Genomic DNA, 13,577 nt, shown 5'->3' on the forward strand with positions numbered 1-13,577 from the left:
GCTTACAGGACACTGGCGAGAACTCCAGCAGAGGAGTGACATGATCCCACTTCGGTTTCAGCAGCTGGCTTGGGTTTGAAAACTGCCTATAGTCTCCTTCTGCCTACAGCCCCACCCTTCCCCCACTCCACTCAGGCCCCAAGTCAGGACCACCCTAACCCATCAATCCCTCTCTAATTCATCTGTTCCTCTGTGCCTACAGCCCTGCCCTAACTCAGAAGCTCCGCCCTCCCTAGACACACCTTTCCTGATCTCATCCTTCATTCTCACCCAGTCCCAATCTGCAGCACCGCCACTCCCAGTCCCACCCCACTTTTCTTCACGTCTCCCAGCCAGAATCACCTCCTCAGAGCACTCAGCACAGCATTCAATCTAATCTGTGGTACCAGACTGTGAGCTCCTCCAGGACACAGCACATGGCACAGCACCTGCCATTCAGCTGGTTCTCAACAGACGTTTTAAGACCTTGCTTTCACATCTTTATAGGCTAACCATTTTTATCCTATACCACGAAATTGACACTTAAAACTTCCCTGTACTTTTTGATCAGTACTTTTGTACTGATCACTTCTTTGTCAATAAAGTTCTGGTTTATTATCATATTTCACTTAGGTTTCCAGGTTATACAAATCCTACACTTTATTTAACTTCTGACTTTTCCACTTCTAGTTTTCTTTTTGTACAATTATATTTTGAAATAGTTTATAGCCCTACATGGAAAGCTACACATTGACTTACCTATCTTTCAACATTATGAAACATGCTTAAGGTATAATTTTTTAAAAGAATATATAATTTAAGTAACTGCAGCTGAGTTTTTACTTACTCTGCAATATTTAGGATACTATGTGCCTCTCCCCAGTGGCATTTCCTCCCTCCTCCTTGCTGGAGATTCCCACGCATGTCTTTCTTCCTTTATTATGTACTGTCTACAGCACTGTTAGAAGACACTGCCAAGCTAGGTGAACCTGCAAGGCTGCCGTGAGGTTACCACCCTAGGTCCTCCACGCCCCTCAGTGACAACGGGGCTGCCAGGCTCCACTGCAACATGAGGCTGCATTCTTAGATGACTTGGAGAAACTGGCTCTTAAGAGAGGGTCCTCCCCCGCCACATATAATCCCACACAATCTGAAACTTTTAGTATTTAATATCACTGTACTCTTAGAGGTACTTAGAAAACAGAACAATGAATCAAATTTCCCACCTTAACTAAGGCTTGTTGCCAGTCCATAAAAGAGGGTCATCCTAAATAAGAATATGAGATTTAAGGAGGCTGTTCCAATTTCTAATGCAACTATTCACTGAACTATTCCAACGTATTCTGAGCTAATGATTCTGATCAGTGGCTTAGTCATGCTCTACAAAAAAAGCCTTTGCACTTAACTAATGCAAAGGCTCAAAGAACCAACGGCCCCTTCACACAGCAGGTTAAATGGTGTATCACAAATTTTCTGCTCTCACACTTCTAAAGAACATCATTTTTTCAAGTTCTCCTTAACAAACGCTTAATATGTAAACTCTGAATGTGCTGTTTAACAAAACAGTAAAAAGCAGCAACAGTACAAAATCTCTAACACCAAATTGCCTGGATCTACAAACCTTAAGTTATAAAACCATCCAATTCACCAGGCATTCACTTTTTTAATGTTTTATTTTAAATTTTTAAGGAAAGAGGTGCATCAAATTTGACAACCGAGTAGGTATTCCAGGACCGGAATGCTACAAGTTTAGTGGGAGCAACTCCAGCCTAGGCGAACACTGAGGATGAGGCGTTTCGGGTCTGGCCGTTAGAGGAAAGGGGCCGCGAGGCAGGCGGGGTCCAGCCGGACTCTCGGGAAGCAGCCCGCACGCTTCCGACCCGCCGACCGCCCGCGAGCATGACAGGCGCGCCCGCCCTGGGCGGTGCCGCGGGAGAGGGCGGGGGCCGGAAGGAAAGGGAAGGACTCGGACAAAGCGAGCCGGGCCGGCCGCCCCCTCCCCGCGCGCCGCGTCCTCCCTCCCGTCCCCCGCCGCGCGGCTCCCGGGGCCACAGCTGTTCCCAGGGCGGCCGCCCCCGCCCGCAGAGGGGCCGAGCCTGCGACGCGGGGCCGGGCAGGGGGCCGGGAGGGGCCGGAGCCAGATGGGCACGCGGAGGGAACCCGAACCTGAAGGGGCCGTGACGGGGATGGGCCGGGGTCCTGGGTCCTGGGCGGCAGCCGGAGCCGGGGGAGAAAGGGGACAGACCTGCTAGAGGTCCGAGGGCCGGAGAGGGGCCGGGAGGGGCCGGGGGCGGGAAGGGACACGGATGCGGCCGGAGGACCCGGGCCCGCCGCCGACTCACCGTGCTGCTCCCGCGGGGCCGCGCGCTCGCGCTGTCAGCACCGGGAGGCCGCGGGCGCGTGCGCCGAGCGGGACCGCCGGGGCTATCGCCTCGGCCGCCTCAGGTGCGGCGCCGCGGTCACAAGCGAGGGGCGCCGGGGCCGCCCCGCAGCATGCTCGGCCGCCCACGCGCGCTGTGCCCCGCGGCTCCTCCTCGCAGCCGCCGCCCAGCCGGCTCCGACTCCGCTGCTCCCGCCGCCGAAAATGGCGTCTCCGCGTCCCTCCCCCGGCTCGGCGTTCCCGCCCCACAATGCCGCGCGCCACCGTGACGTCACCCTGCCCCGCCGCCTGTGGGCGGGGCGGCCCGGGAACCAGGGGCCCGGCGGAGCGGGCCTCCTGGACCCAGACGCGTTCCCAGGCTGGCTGCTGTGGGCCACAGCGGGGGCGGAGAAGGGCGGCTCCCCCCCTCCGTGGGCGGCCCCGCGCGGGCAGGGCCAGAAGGTGGCCTGAGGAGGGCGCTGGCCCAGCGCTGCCTGTCAGCACCGCGTCCGGCCCCTTCCCTCGCGGGCGCGGCCGTCTCCTGCTCTCATGTATCAGGAATAATATTTATTCACATAATATTTATGTGCTCGTTTAAATCTTTCCAGAACCCACTAGGGGGGCTTTCACCAGCGCCTCCAAAGGAAAGGGTCCTGAGGCGCTAGCCTAAGCCAGGAGGCCTTTCTCCAGGACAATCTGGAGTCTTCGGTCGAGACCCTGACCCCCCCAGTCCCCACGCCTTGCCTATCTCGTTCCCTCGCCCCTGGGCCATCGGATCTTCAAGGATCAGAGTCCAAGGGCACTTTCCAAGCCCTCCCCTCAGCCACAAAGGCATCGCAGGAACCGCACCTCAGGCTCATAAGCAGGGTGGGATGCTTAACCTCTACTGCCTGGCAAGAGCAGAGGTGCTGTCGCCCCCCACCCACGGGCAGCCATCACCAGGGCACACCCCTGGGCGCAGTGCCACGACCTCCAGCCCAACCCAAAGGGCAGTACTTCCAGGTCAGAGAGTGCTCCTGGGCCCCATCCTGCTGCATCGGGGCTCTGCAGGCCTGACTCAGCAGCCAGCTGCGAGGATGCCTGCTGATTCAGTGGGCAAGGCTCAGCTTTCTTCGCCTGCCACCAGTTTGGGAGACCCACCCCCGCCCCAGGTGTCTGCGAATGCCCCAAGTGGCATTACTAACCAGGAGGGGTTCCTGTGCCAGTCCCCCCCACACGCGCTTTTAAACTGCTGTGTTTTTCAGATGCTACCACCCCAGCACCAGCAGCCGTTTTAACCCTGAGATGACCCAGTCATCTGGGAAATAAATGCTCCTAGATTTTCAGAGAGTGGTCCAGTTACTTTGCTTTCATTTGTAAATGCAAAGTTGAGCTAAAAGTGGGGAAGATCCTTGGTGACACAGCAATTACTGGGCAGAGAGAGAGAGAGAGAGAGAGAGAGAGGCAGTTAATCAGAGTCAAACAACCCCTCCATATTCCGTTAGTGATTGGGCCTCACTGCAGCTTGGATGTCACCTGCTCCCCAGCAACCACCTTGGGGCTGAGCATGGCAGGCAGCTGTAACTGAAGTGCTCTGGAGAGGGGAGGAGTGGGCTGAGCTCTGGGCTCAGTGACTGTTCCTTCCACTCACTCATCACGCCAGCAAGTGAGGAACCTGAGATGCTTATGCCCTCTTCCCATGGGTGGCCAAGATTCTACCCCTTTGCTATTGCTTTAGTCCATCCCCTCTGCTGCCGCTCTGTTCAGGCTCTATTATCTTGGTCTTTTATTCTCTCAACAAATATCTGTTGAACTGCCATGGTCACCATGATAAAAGCCAAGATGCACTGGTAAACAGGATAGATAAGATGCCTGCTCTTTCTGGTGCAGTGCTCGGCAGAGAATTGAAGTAAGATGATGCGACAGGCAGAGGCAAGGTGGTGGGGTGAGCTGAGACCTAAATAATAGGAAGCAGCCAACTGCAAAGCCGGCGGGGATGGTGGGGGGACACTCCAGGCAAAAGTCCTCAGGCAGCAATGAATCTGAAGTGATGAGGGAAACAGAGAAAAGGCCGATCATCGACCACAATCAGGGACCCTCCTGGAAGCACTGCGATGCACCATCATTCTCAGGGCGGCGGGATGGAGCGCCCGTCCTCACCCGGGGTCTCACTCTGCGACTAACAAGCGGCCGTCCTCCCTGAGAACCCCTGAGGAGCCTCAGCCTCTTTCAATCCTCTGAATCTCATTGTAACTCCCAAGAGAAGCACTGCTCTCTCGTTTTACAGATGTTGCAGCTGAGGTCCTGCTAGTTCCAAGGTTTGCTTGCTGCTTCCCGAAGAGGGGTTAACTCGGCTTTAGGAATCAGATGGAAGCCCCTGGGCCTCTCTGTGCAGGCACTGGCGGAGCCAGGAGTTGATGCCTTTGTGGTGGGGAACCCTCATCAGGGCTACTCCGGGGCCGCAAATTCATTCGTTATCTGTCCTTCCCCAGAAACCTAGAGGCAGCAAACACGCTTGCACATTCCTGTAGCCAACAGCCTGCTGGGCCAACCAGGGTCCTGGAGGGGTGGGGCTGTGCCTGGGGGGCAGCAGGGATCTTTGGCCAGAGCTGGGCCCTTCACCCGACCCCTTAGGGCAGGACTAGGGGTTCCTCCCACAGACACGAGAGACGTGAGCGGCCTCCCTCCTCACTCCCATGTATGTCTCTTCCATTTGGAAAGGCAGCGCACGTGGCTTGAGCCGCCTCCTCCTCGTTCTGCCTGTCCCTGTCTCTCCATCCTCCTGCCATGCTCTCTGCCCTCATCTATTTCTGTCTGCTTCCCACCTTTCACTCCCCTGTTCCAAAACCTGAGAAATCAACAGGCAGCCTATAGGTCGAAACAGAGGTTAGGGCTGCAGTACAGCCTACAGGGCCCAGATGAAGCTGTGACTGAGGTCCCTGGTCGAGGAACAGCGGAAACATCCACAAGCCAACCTCCTGCGGTTCGCAGGCACCAGGGCATAGGAGATAAGCTAGGAGGGTGGCCCACGCTCATTCCATTACCAGTATTTATTGAGAATCAATACTGTCTGGTGCGAGGCTGGGCAATGGGAGAATGAGGGGCCCCTGCACAGGTGAGCCCAGGACAGGAGCTGAGACAGGAGGCTGGGCCAGGTGCGGCAGGGATCAGGAGACCCCATGCAAGAGGGACATTCACTTGGCAGGTGGGAAGGACCCAGCAGATGACGGTCCCAGGGGAGGAAGTGCCGGAAGGAAAGCCCAGCGCCCAACAAACCACACAATCCTCTGTCTCCAGTGGAGAATGGGGCGGGATGTCACCATGGTTATAAAGCAACCATCTTTTTACTGTAAATGTCTGTGGATGTCTGTGTCCAGGCACAGCCCTTTGGGGGAGACTGGGATCTGGGGATTTCCCTTTGATCCTGAGAGGTCTGCATTCGGGGAGCGGGGGCCGGCCCCAGTCTGTGAGTGCCTGAGAGGGAGGGGAGGCAGGGAGAAGGAAGGGAAGGAAGCCTCCTTGCTCATGGCAGTGGGGAGGGGCCAGGAAGCGGTAATTGGGTGGCGTCCTCAGTCCGGAGGGGCGACCCATCTGGTCGGCCCAGGCCAGAGAGGGGCCTGCGCACCCGCAGAGGGACAGGGAGGGGGGAGGGTAAACACAGGCTCTACGGCCAGGACCCCCCAATTCCCTGCTGGCCCCATTGCGCGCCCCGCACCTCATCCAGCGCCCACAGCCCGCACTCCTCTCTCGGGTCCACACCCCTCCCCGCCCCCTGCCCTAGCCTGGGCGTCACACTCAGCCTGGGCCCCGCCCCACAGTTTGGGCACAGAGGAGCCTGGGCATCATCGGGTCTTCTCCAGGCTCGGGAACAAGTGGCCAGCGCAACCGCTGGGAGGGGCAGCCTGGCATCCAGACCTGGGCCGGGACTGGTCTCAGCGGCCTGCCTTGCTCTCCGCGGCAGGTCACACCCTCTCTGGTCTCTGGCTTCGACTCTGAAAATGTCATTTATCAGATTTCCAGGTGCTTTTCCTTTAAAGAGCTCGAGCTGTTAGCATTAATTAAGCTCCAGGAAGTGCTCCCTCAGACAAACGGGAAACAGCAGCACCTTGGGTGGGGAGGAGGTGGGCGAGGGAGGGGTAGCTGGAGGGAGAAGCCCTGCCCCCTCCTTCAGCCTCCCTCATACACATTTCTTTTTTCTGATGCAGAGGAATTGAAGCCTGGGTCCTGCTGGGGAATTTTGACCCCGCAGGAGTGCCCAGGGCCCCCAGCATTCCTGAATGCTGAATGGAGTTCATTATTTGCTTGTTTTTTAGGGAAAACTTACACAACGTAAAATGCACGCATCTTAAGGAGACCATCTGATGGGTTCTGATAAATGCTCATACCTGCGTAACTGAAAGCCCCATCAGTAAATGGAAAGCTCCCATCGCCCCACAAAATTCCCTCATGTGCCTTGTCAGGCAATCCCCCAACCATTGTTGTATGTTGTTGTATGTTGTTGGTTTTACTGTAGATTAGTTTTGCATGTTCTAGCATTTTACATAAATGGAACCATATAGGAGCTACCTTTTTGTGTGGCACCTTTCACACAACTAGTAGATTTGCACTCCTCCGTGTTGTTGCATGTTTGTTTGCCCCTGTTGTTGGGAACTTAGGCTGCTTCCATTTAGGTTAGCATGAATAAAGCCGATCTAAACTTTCTCATACAAATCTTTGGGGAACCTATATTTTCATTTCTCCAGTGAATACCTAGGAATGAAACCGCTAGGCTATAGGGCAGGGGTATGTTTAGTTTCATAAGAAACTTCCAGACCTGTTTCCTACGTGACTGACTATTTTACACCCCACTAGTGTTGTATAAGCATTCCACACAGGGCGATTTGCCACACCAGAATCCTTGAAGAGACGGTCTGGAACAAAGGACAGCCAGTACCTCCCAGCAGGTACCACCGGGGGTGCCACACTTGGATTACGGGGGAGGGTGGTGCTGGCTGAGCAGAGGCGGCTGCTGGACAGCATCAAGCCTCCTGCAGGGAAGGGACAGCGTTCCTCAGTGACAGCCCCGCCGCCAGGTGCAAAGTCCCGTCACAAGACACCTGTAGGCCAATGATTCTGCCGTTCAAAAGGTAATGATTAAAAACACTGGAGGGGCTTCCCTGGTGGCGCAGTGGTTGGGAGTCCGCCTGCCGATGCAGGGGACGCGGGTTCGTGCCCCGATCCGGGAGGATCCCACATGCCGCGGAGCGGCTGGGCCCGTGAGCCATGGCCGCTGAGCCTGCACGTCCGGAGCCTGTGTTCCGCAACGGGAGAGGCCACAGCAGTGAGAGGCCCGCGTACCGCAAAAAAAAAAACACTGGAATATGCGCTCCAAATGTGCAGGAATTGGAGGTGTGGTGAACAGTGAGGAGGGGACACCAGCTGTCATCTCTGGGGAGAAGGCAGGTAAGGGGTAGGGCAGGTGGCCTTAGGACCGCCCCCCCCCACACACAGAGCCAGCTTACAGTTTCCAAAGATGGCAGCATTGGTATGTCCCTCCCGTTCTTCTTACAAAGTGACTTTGACACTCCTCCCAAGAAAAGGGGGAGTCTCTGCCCCCTCCCTTTGAATCTGGGCAGGCTGGGCAGGCTTGTGGTACAGTGGAAGTGACACCGTGTGACACTACGAGCAGCTAGGTCTTAAGAGATGATTCTGCCTCTACCCGGCTCTCCTGGGAAGCTCCCTCTTGGCACCCGGCCGCCATGCTGCTGGGAGGCCCAAGCAGCCTTGTGGGGAGACCACGCAGAGAAGCCTGTGTAGACAGTCAGCTGACAGCCAGCATCACCGTCAGACATGTGCCAGCCCCCAGCCCTGGTGTCACCCCAGTCTCTGAGACATGGAGGAGCACAGAAGAGCCACCCTGGATGTGCCCAGGCCAGACCCTTGACCCGCCCTTGACCCCATGAGCACAGGACACTCTGTTGTGCCACCGAGCTTTGAGGTGGTTTGCTCCCGGACGTTACGTCGGTTCCCCCAACGTGGCCCCATTCCTCTAGTGCTCATGGCCCTTCGGGAGGTCCTGACACCTGGGGACGGAGGGGCACAAATTACGAGTGCAGCCCCCGCAGGACCCTCCCTCCCCAGAGCTGAGGTGAGGTCATCCTCACTGCACACCCATCCTGATACGCATGCAGCAAGAGGCTGGCACGGAAAGCGTTAAAGGAGGAGGGAAGGAGGGAAAGAGGAGAAACTGAGTTCAGTCCTGAACTGTGGCCTGTGAGGGGCCACACTCTCCTGCAATCAGGAGAGCAGGACCCAGCCCCGCTCCACTCCTGCGCCGGCTCAGTCTATCCACCTGTAACGTGGGCATAATCACGCTGTCCATCTGGCCCCAGAACCTTGTGAGGAGCTGGTGGGTGAGAAAGGGGCTCAGGAGTGCCAGTCCCATGTTTCACCCCAATCGCTGGGGGGCAGCTGACCGACGGCAGAGCCTGGGGGCATCTCCACCCCCAGGGGAAGGGGCTCAGCCAGAGTCTCCCACGGCGACCACACCCCGGGGCGAGATCCCTCTGCTCCTCTCTCCTTCTGGGGGGCGTCTACAGCAGTGCCCAGAGCCTGAAGGGCTGCAGGAGGTTCCAAGGCCTGGGCTGCTGTCCCGGCTGGCCTGTGCCCCCAGCCCCCAAGGTCACAGGTGGATTCACGGCCTCCACTGACCGTGTCGTGTTCTCTCGCCTCCCTGCCCCTGTCCGCTTGTCTCCACATTCTATGGCCCAGTGCAATTGGCCTCCTCCAGGCAGTCCTCCAGTCCTTCTCTCTCCCAGGGACTCTGCTGCTTCAGCTCTGCACTCCCCACGCAGGAGTGCCCTGGAGGCAGGTCGCCAGGCCCTTCCAGGGGGAGATTCTCTTGACCCTCCCCCTAAGGCCCTGCTTGTGCAGAATGCTGACAGCCCAGAAGCCCACAACTTGGCCACCCCCTCTTTTCACCTGAGACAGCTGCAATCCCGAGGGTGGCGGTGGACTTGCTCAAGGACACAAATCTGGGGCTCCTCAGACGGCCAGATGGGTAGCTTATTCATTTTTAGACAAAAATAGCCACGCAGGTGCCAAGTCTGTCCTGGAATCAGCACAGGCTGCAGCCCCCCTCCACGAACAGGAGTCTGTTTGGGGACTTTGACCTCTGGATGCCTGATGGCGCCGGCCTCGTGCGTGTGCCCAGACGCGCCCCCCAGGACTCAGCCTCCTCCCGTCCTCTCCACGGCATCAGCCTCGTCCAGTAAGACCAGGCTGTCTCCAAGCTGTTATGGGTACTCTGGGAGCACAGACCCCACCTCGATCTCTTTCCGGCCCCTCCTCCTTCCCACACACCCCAGGCCTCACTCAGGTTCTTGGACACAGTGATTCTCAGTCAGTGGGACTGAATGAATGAACAAGTGAATGAACGAATGAACAAAGGAGGAAACAATCAACACCCCAGGTGCTGATTTCACACATCCCAGGTGGGTTCCCCTGCTCCACCTGCTGGTGCCCTTGGACTTCGGGATCCCACCTTCAGGCAGGGGGCTCCGTGTCCTGTGGCTTTCTTCCCTCTGCCTCTGTTCGGGGTGTGATCAGGGCTCAGCTTGGCTCTCTTTGTAGGAGCAGAAATGGCTGCACCAGTTCCAGACATCACATCTTTGAACCTCACAGTTCAGAAGGAAAGAGACCCTCACCTTCCACCCATCAGCAATGCCCTGGGCTTCACTGGGATTCCACCTCCCAGGTCCCAAGCCCCCCAGGACCCACCCCTAGCCAGGAGAACACCTCGCACTGCTTGGCTTTGCCTATGGGGGCTGCCCTGGGAACATGCTGCCGCAGGATGGGGGGCGGGGACTGGCGGCTGGGGGCTCTCTGAGCTCACCCAGGCCCGTCTCCCCGGGGTGGGGTGGCGTGCAGTGGGGAGCCTCCAAGCAGACCTTCTGCGCGCACACTGGTTCGGCTCAGCCCGTCAGGCTTGTTGAACCTCCCAGGCCCCATGAACCACCCTCCAGACTGACTTCCCCCTTTCCTCCCCCATACCCCCGGCTGCCAGACAAGCCTGTCTATATACGAAGTGCAATCGTGAGCACTGTTCACGCTGGTTTTCCCTCTCTTAGTAGACTTCTTGGTCCCCACGTGATCTGGTGGATTCACAGTCACCCTTGGGAGAAGAGGGTCAATTATTTCCTCCCAGCAGAATCACCTGCATGTTGGCCCAGCTGGGATCACGTGACTTGAGAAAGGGAGCTGGAGGTGGAGGCTGGCCAAAGCTGGGCTTAGAGGGTCTCCCCCAGGAGCAGAAGCAACACACTCCCACCCTGCCAGGACGTCTGTTGCGCTGGTCACCTGTGCAGAGGGAAAGGCCAGGCCTGAGGAAACCTGCTAGCACGGCAGACCCAGGCCGCCCACACCCAGGGAGGGCTCTCAGCCCTGCCTGCGTTCGGTGCCCTGGGATGGGCCTCTGACGGTGTCAGGCCCCACTCAGCTCTGCGGGACAGAGCGGAGAGAGGACAGGCGCTGAACAAGGAAATGTGCAAGTGGATACATCACGGCAACGGGCTAAAAAGGAAAACACCCGGCCTTCAGAAGATCCGGGGTGAGCCCGCCTGGGCTGGGCTGACCTGGTCCATCTATGCTGCAACCTTGGCCTCTACCTTCATTCAGCACCCGTGACCCCCATCTGTAGGGAAGCTTAGCAACCACAGGCCACCCTTATCCCATGTGCTGGCACACCCTTTCCCCAGGAGCCAGCCAGGGCAGGGAGCACCATTCCACCCTGCAGACGGAGACACTGAGGCTCGAGTGTGGAAATTGGCTGTGAGGCCTCAACTCAGGTCTAGTCCTTGGACCCAAGTCGAGAGCCCACTTGGGTGCTGCAGTAAGACTGAAGCCTTTACCCACATTCTCGCCTCTGGAGAATGGATTCAGGAAGAGACTTTTAGCAGGGCCTCTGGAAATTTTCACCTATCGGTTCATTGTAGAATCTGCTGATCCGTTAGACATGACCTCGTTCCCCTTTTCCAGGGCTGCACAGCGACCCGACCTCATCCTACGTGCCACACGTGCCTCCTGCCATTCTCCTCTCTAACCCTAAGTCTGGAGCCCATCAGCGTGTGACTCCCATGGCTGCCGGGACAAGAGACCACAAACCTAGGCCTTAAAACAACAGAAGTGTATTCTCTGGAGGCCGGAACTGGAAGCCAAGGTGTGGGCAGGGCTGGTTCCCTCTGGAGGCTGTCGCAGGCCTCTCTCTAGCCTCTGACGTCTCCTGAGGTCCTTGGCTTGAAGACACGTCACTTCAACGTTTGTGTCTGTCTGTGCGTGGCCTTCCCCTTTGGGTGTCTCTGTCTCAAGTATCCCTCTCCTTTCTAAGGACACTTGTCAAGGGATTGAGGGCCCAGCCTAAATCCAGGATGATCTCATCCTGACATCCTTATCTTAATTACTTCTGCAAAGCCTCTGCTTCCAAATCAGGTCACAATTCTAGGTACTTAGCATGTGGACGCATCTTTGGGGGGCCACCAGGGCGGTCAGGCTCTTCACAGAACCAGGAAGCTAACACGAGTCACAGTGTTATTTAAAGTTGTCCAGTAGCCACAGTAAAAAAGATGAAAAGAAGCAGGGGAGGGCTTCCCTGGTGGCGCAGTGGTTGGGAGTCCGCCTGCCGATGCAGGGGACACGGGTTTGTGCCCCGGTCCGGGAAGATCCCACATGCCACAGAGCGGCTGGGCCCGTGAGCCATGGCCACTGAGCCTGCGCGTCTGGAGCCTGTGCCCCGCAAGGGGAGAGGCCACAACAGTGAGAGGCCCGCGTACCGCAAAAAAAAAAGAAGCAGGGGAAATTTACTTTAATAAGATATATACAGGGACTGCCCTGGTGGCACAGTGGATAGTAATCCACTTGCCAATGCAGGGGACATGGGTTCGAGCCCTGGCCCGGGAGGATCCCACGTGCCGCGGAGCAACTAAGCCCACGTGCCACAACTACTGAGCATGCGCTCTAGAGCCCACAAGCCACAACTACTGAAGCCCGCGCACCTAGAGCCTATGCTCCTCAACAAGAGAAGCCACTGCAATGAGAAGCCCGCGCACCGCAACGAAGACCCAACACAGCCAAAAATAAAGTTAAATCTTAAAAAAAAGAGATACATACATATATTGTTGTTGTTTCTTCAGCAAATTTTATCAGAAATTTTAAAAAATTATTTTAAATTGTGGCGAAATATACATAAAATTTACTGTTAGCTACTGTAAGTGTACAGTTCAGGAACATGAAGTACATTCACATTATTATTATTATTATTATTTTTTTTTTTTTTTTTTTTTTTTTTTTTTTTTGCGGTACGCGGGCTTCTCACTGCTGTAGCCTCTCCCGTTGCGGAGCACAGGCTCCGGACGCGCAGGCTCAGCGGCCATGGCGCACGGACCCAACCGCTCCGCGGCATGTGGGATCCTCCCAGACCGGGGCACGAACCCGTGTCCCCTGCATCGGCAGGCGGACTCTCAACCACTGCGCCACCAGGGAAGCCCACATTCACATTATTGTGCAACCATCACCACAGAACCTTTTCTTCTTCCCAAACTGAAATTCTATACCCATTAAACAATAACCTCTCCTCCTCCCGGCCCTGGCAGCCACTGTTCGACTTCCTGTCTCTATGAGTTTGACTACTCCAGGTACCTCATGTAAGTGGAATCATACAGGATGTGTCCTTTTGTGTCTGGCTTATTTTACTTTATACACTGTCCTCGAGGTTCATCCATGTTACAGCATGGGCCAGAATTTTCTTTCTTTTCTTTTCTTCTTTTATAAATTTATTTATTTTTATTCATTTTTGGCTGCTTTGGTTCTTCATTGCTGCGCACGGGCTTTTCTCTAGTTGCAGCGAGCGGGGGCTACTCTTCGGTGCGGTGTGCAGGATTCTCACTGCGGTGGCTTCTCTTGTTGCGGAGCACAGGCTCTAGGCGCGCAGGCTTCAGTAGTTGTGGCACGTGGGTTCAGTAGTTGAGGCTCGTGGGCTCTAGAGCCCAGGCTCAGTAGTTGTGGCACATGGGCTTAGTTGCTCCACGTCATGTGGGATCTTCCCAGACCAGGGCTGAAACCCGTGTCCCCTGCATTGGCAGGTGGATTCTTAACCACTGCACCACCAGGGAAATCCTCTTTTTTAAAAAAATTAATTTATTTTATTTATTTTTGGTTGCACTGGGTCTTTGTTGCTGCGCTAGGGCTTTCTTTAGTTGAGGCGAGTGAGGGCTACTCTTCGTTGCAG

At 56.3% G+C, this 13,577-nt stretch overlaps 1 protein-coding gene across 1 annotated transcript in view; it reads right to left on the reverse strand.

Annotated features, from left to right (window-relative positions):
- KLC1 (kinesin light chain 1) overlaps positions 1–2,591 on the reverse strand; it is a 59,297-nt gene extending 56,706 nt beyond the window's left edge. The window contains exon 1 of the mRNA XM_060095562.1: positions 2,322–2,591. The gene's annotated coding sequence lies outside the window, so the exon portion shown is untranslated. The remainder of the gene's footprint in view (positions 1–2,321) is intronic.
- Positions 2,592–13,577: the final 10,986 nt, after the last annotated feature.

The sequence above is a fragment of the Mesoplodon densirostris genome, chromosome 4 (genome assembly GCF_025265405.1).
Source record: "Mesoplodon densirostris isolate mMesDen1 chromosome 4, mMesDen1 primary haplotype, whole genome shotgun sequence".
NCBI classification, from domain to species: domain Eukaryota; kingdom Metazoa; phylum Chordata; class Mammalia; order Artiodactyla; family Ziphiidae; genus Mesoplodon; species Mesoplodon densirostris.